This window comes from Ostrea edulis, chromosome 1 (genome assembly GCF_947568905.1).
Source record: "Ostrea edulis chromosome 1, xbOstEdul1.1, whole genome shotgun sequence".
In the NCBI taxonomy this organism is placed as follows: Eukaryota; Metazoa; Mollusca; class Bivalvia; order Ostreida; family Ostreidae; genus Ostrea; species Ostrea edulis.
In genome coordinates, this window is record NC_079164.1 from 50,306,242 (window position 1) to 50,312,177 (window position 5,936).

Here is a 5,936-nt window from a genome sequence, read left to right on the forward strand (position 1 = left end):
ATCAATTGATTTAATGCGCGCATTATATCAATTGTTGCTCTCTTCAACTGAATTGTAGCGCGCATCAATTCAATTGTTGATATCATTAATTCATTTGAAGAGGTCATTAATTCAATTGAAGCATGCATCAATTCAGTTGAAGAATTAATGTTATCATCAATTCAATTAATGCGCGCAATAATTCAGAATTGAAGATATCATTAATTATTTGAAGAGATCTTTAATTCAATTGTTGCGCGCATCAAATGAATTGATGATATCTTCCAAATAATTGAATATATTAACACATATTTCAGCTTGTCTGTAAATATGTGTCTTTATCTAAGCATTATTTACGATAGTATTCGCATCGACGTATGTTTTACTATATGTATATATATAATAATAGTAAGCCCATCTCTGTTATGTTGCAATCCGGAAACTTTGTTCCGGAATTATAACTCATCACGGGTGCACTCGGCAATTACGCATCCCAGCTTCCTTCTTTTCCATTCAGCAGCCAACCAAGAAGGTCGGTCAAATTTTGGGGAAGAATGACAAATTGCCCCCTTGCTGTCAATGTTAACAAACAAGCTCCTTCTTTCAGTCCCAAACAACCTTTACGACAGGGGCCCCAACAAGGGAGTCGACCAGCACACCACATCCCGCAAAAGTCCCCTCGATTTGCCGCACCCAGGCCTCTGGGAGCTCGGTTCAACTCCTATTAGGGTCTCTAATTTAGCACAGTATCTGCACCAATATCCAATCAGGCATGTGGTAAAGGAAATATTACATGGGTTTACTTATGGCTTTAAGTTGAATTATACAGGTCCTCGAATTTTCACGTTTTCCGACAATTTGAGGTCAGCTAGTCAATTTAAAAATCAGTTACAGGAAAAAATCCTTAAAGAAGTTAAAGAGCGAAGGATAATGGGCCCCCTTTTTACAATCTCCTATGCCTAATATGCATATTTCACCTATAGGGCTTGTTCCAAAGTCAAGTGGTGGTTGGAGGATGATTACACATCTGTCGTACCCTCCATCCCTTGGCATCAATTCATTTATTGACCCGGAATTGTGTACTGTGAGATACACAGCTTTTGATACAGTTGTTGACATGATCACTCGGATAGGTCCTGGTGCAGAGTTGGGTAAGGTGGGTATTAAAAGTGCATTTAGGCTACTTCCAGTATACCCGGGTGATTTTGAGCTGTTAGGATTTAGATTTAGGGATCATTACTATATTGACAAGTGCTTGCCCATGGGATGCTCAATTTCTTGTGCAATTTTTGAAAAGTTTTCAACATTTCTTCAGTGGGCAGTTATAAACAAATCGGGTTTAAGGACAGTCGAGCACTATTTGGATGATTTTATCTTTGTGGGTAGGAGTGGATCGGGGGACTGTTTGCAGTTAATGACAATTTTCCAACAGTTGTGCAGTGAATTAGGAGTTCCATAAGCAGGGGAAAAGACACAGGGTCCAGTTACTTGCTTAGTGTTTCTGGGACTTGAAATAGATACAGTGCTTAGGAATGTTAAGATCCCCAGGGAAAAAATACAGGAGCTGAAAGGGCTGCTTAGTATTCTGATCAATAAAACTAAGGTTAAGTTAAAGGAACTGGAATCATTGGTGGGAAAATTGAATTTCTTTTCCAAGGCTATCAGAGGTAGTAGGGCATTTAACAGGAGATTTTACGATTCAATGATGGGGTTATCTCGCCCAAATAGTCATATTAGACTCACTAGAGCATTGAAAGAAGACATGTTATTATGGCTCCATTTTTTAGACAATTTTAATGGTGTAGCTTATTTTCCTCATTCAGAATGGGTTAATTCTAGAGCGATCCAGCTATACACGGACAGTGCTGGGACTGTCGGATTTGGTTGTGGGTGTTATTTTAAAGGAAACTGGACTTACTATGAGTGGCCTTTAGAATGGAAAAATTTGGATGTCTTGAGGGACATAACATTTCTTGAGTTGGCCCCCATACTGTTGGCAGTAATGATTTGGGGGGAGGATCTAAGTTGTCGTAAGGTTCAATTTCACACAGATAACAGTGCATTGGTTAGCATTTTGAACACTCAGTCGTCAAGGTCTCCACGGATTATGTATGTGATTAGGAAGCTAGTATTGTTGTTTATGCAATTTAACATAACATTTAAAGCCAAACACATTGCTGGTATTGATAATGGTATAGCTGATGCCATTTCTCGTAAACAGTGGGGAAGATTACGCCAACTTGCTCCAACAGCAAACCAGATCCCAGATCCAATACCAGCAGCATTTCACGATCTGTTGTCCAGCGTGAAGTTTCTCGACTACTGACGGCAGCAAATTCCTCCAATACATCAGCAACATACAAAACAGGGCTTTTAGCTTTCGATAGGTTTAGGAGCGTGACTAACGCAGAAATGATATGGCCACCCCCAGTAGAGCAAATAGTCAATTTCATTGCTTACTTATCACTTAAGGGCTATGCAGAATCTACTGCTAGAGCTTATGTAGTGGCAATTGGGTATGAGTGCAAAATTCAGGGATTAGAAGACTCTACAAATAGGTTTGTTATTGCTAAGGTGTTGGATGGCTTCAGGCGTCTGAAGTCCAGGGCGGATACTAGGTTGCCGATAACGGAAAAAATTCTGACAAACTTGATGGGAGCGTTAAACACTGTGTGTTCGAGTCTTTATGAAGCCAAATTATATAAAGCAGCATATACATTAGCCTTTTTTGCCTTCTTGCGAGTTGGAGAATTTGCCTTATCCAAGGGCAACAATCTTCAGTCAATTTTGGGGGTTGATGATATTAGCATACAGAATCACCAATTAGTAGTGTGTCTTAGGTGTTCTAAAACTGATCAACTGGGAAAGGGGGTCACAATTATGTTAAATAGGCAGGGCTCAAATATTTGCCCTGTTCAAGCTATGGCCAATTTTTTACTAGTAAGACCACATTTTACAGGACCTTTGTTTTGCCATTTTGGAGGGAAGCCACTTACCCGTTATCAATTTTCGGCAGTTTTAGATAGAATTATTATGGCTATTGGCTTGGATAAGAAATATTACAAGTCTCATTCTTATAGGATAGGGGCTGCAACAGTTGCAGCAGACAAGGGGTTTTCAGATGAAGAGATTAAAATGGCTGGCAGATGGAAGTCCACTGCTTTTCAAGCTTATATTAGATCACCACTTACTCCAACATCTCCTATATCTTAAGTTTTCCCAATTTTTGGTATGCATTACAGGCTGTGTAAAAACAGACAGAATAACAGTTTGGATAGTCGGTTCGTCAATCATAAAAAAGGCATCAATAGCGGCAAGAAATAGACCGGGGAGATGGAGCTTAGGCCTGAACCAAAGAGGAGTAGATATTTGGTGGCAGGGGTATGGCGGTCTAAAATTCATACACCTGGTCAAAAAAGTCAGATACTTGGCCACTTTAGAGGACCCCCCTAAATATTTGCTTATCCATTGTGGGGCCAATGATTTAGGCCAAACTAAACTCCAGAGCTTATTGCATAGAATCAAAGCTGACATCAAATTGCTTTCAGGTATATTCTCACACCACACTTATATGGTCCTTCCTTCTCCCACGTATTTCTTGGAGACACTCTCAAAATGTAAGGGCTATAGAACAGGCTAGGAATAGGTTGAATAGGTGGGCAGCCAATCAGGTGTTTGCTTGTGGGGGGAAAATTCTCACCCACCCCCAATTCATAGGGAAACCAGCACAACTCTATCACTCAGACGGGACTCATTTATCGGACTTGGGAAATTATATTTTTCTTAGCAATATCCAAGGGGCCCTTGAATATTTCGCAAATGGGGGAGAAAGCAAACAGTTTCCTTGTAAATAAAGTAAGGTAGGCATTCAGACTGGGGGGGGGGTATTTTAGGCAATGGCACAGTGGTCGGTTCTATTGAAGGTTCCTACCCCACCATGTGGCGGTGGGCTCCCTGATTAATTTTCTGCAATTGCACAAATGTAATCAGGTTGCCCATATGGCCAAATCGTCACCTTCAAGTTGGTTGTGAAAATATACGTTGACTGTTGATGATGGTTGAATGTTGATTTGACAGTTTAATTTCATTTTATGTAAATAATTAAGAGTTGAATACTTGTGTGTTGTATGTGTCGGTAGCATGATTGAGATCAACCCAGCATGTTACTTGCCCTTTCGGACGACGCATAATATGTTGTTGTTGGGGGTGAGCCCTGTTGTTCGGCGACCCACAGATGTTGTTTCTGACCACTGTTGCCAATATATTCCATACAATAAACCCATACATTTACATCGTGTTTTTATTCTGAAAAAGACAATGGTGGTGAGACTGATACGTCTTTGATAATAACACATATTTCAGCTTGTCTGTAAATATGTGTCTTTATCTAAGCATTATTTACGATAGTATTCGCATCAACGTATGTTTTACTATATGTATATATATAATAATAGTAAGCCCATTTCTGTTATGTTGCAATCCGGAAACTTTGTTCCGGAATTATAACTCATCACGGGTGCACTCGGCAATTACGCATCCCAGCTTCCTTCTTTTCCATTCAGCAGCCAACCAAGAAGGTCGGTCAAATTTTGGGGAAGAAAAACATTTTAAATACCCACCCAAGCCACCCCCCTTTTTTTTCAAAAAGTTTTGAGTTCAGTTTTTCTGCTGTTAGCCTTTTATCTTTTCAGGTACAGCATCATTGATAGCATCCATGCATTTCACATAGTCACAGTGGTATCTTAGTGGTCGTCAATGAGCGGTGCGAGGCCAAATCGTCACCTTCAAGTTGGTTGTGAAAATATACGTTGACTGTTGATGATGGTTGAATGTTGATTTGACAGTTTAATTTCATTTTATGTAAATAATTAAGAGTTGAATACTTGTGTGTTGTATGTGTCGGTAGCATGATTGAGATCAACCCAGCATGTTACTTGCCCTTTCGGACGACGCATAATATGTTGTTGTTGGGGGTGAGCCCTGTTGTTCGGCGACCCACAGATGTTGTTTCTGACCACTGTTGCCAATATATTCCATACAATAAACCCATACATTTACATCGTGTTTTTATTCTGAAAAAGACAATGGTGGTGAGACTGATACGTCTTTGATAACTTCAATTATTTGAGTTTATGTTAATTTGGCGCTCTATAGCCGAGAGGGTGTGTATTACTCTGTTTGCTTATTTCCTAAGTTTTAAGTAGGGAAAACTTAATGGGAAATTATAAGCGATTGCTTATTAATTAACATTAATGAGAGTGGTCGTGATTTGTTTATTATAACTTAAGCGTTATAGGGTTTTAGCAGCGAGTGCTAAGAATCTAATTGGATTATATTACTGGTTGAGATTACCTGTTAATATAACCTCGGGTTTTATTTTATTACTGGTTGAGATTACCAGTTAATTGTATTATATTACTGGTTGAGATTACCAGCTAATTGTATTATATTACTGGTTGAGATTACCAGTTAATTGTATTATATTACTGGTTGAGATTACCAGTTAATTGTATTATATTACTGGTTGAGATTACCAGTTAATTGTATTATATAACTGGTTGAGATTACCAGTTAATTGTATTATATTACTGGTTGAGATTACCAGTTAATTGTATTATATAACTGGTTGAGATTACCAGTTAATTGTATTATATTACTGGTTGAGATTACCAGTTAATTGTATTATATAACTGGTTGAGATTACCAGTTAATTGTATATATTACTGGTTGAGATTACCAGTTAATTGTATTATATAACTGGTTGAGATTACCAGTTAATTGTATTATATTACTGGTTGAGATTACCAGTTAATTGTATTATATAACTGGTTGAGATTACCAGTTAATTGTATTATATTACTGGTTGAGATTACCAGTTAATTGTATTATATAACTGGTTGAGATTACCAGATAATTGTATATATTACTGGTTGAGATTACCAGTTAATTGTATTATA

General features: G+C 38.2%; 1 pseudogene; it reads left to right on the forward strand.

Annotated features, from left to right (window-relative positions):
• The first annotated feature begins 270 nt into the window (after positions 1 to 270).
• LOC130051359 (uncharacterized) lies at positions 271 to 5,036 on the forward strand (annotated as a pseudogene).
• The last annotated feature ends 900 nt before the right edge of the window (positions 5,037 to 5,936 follow it).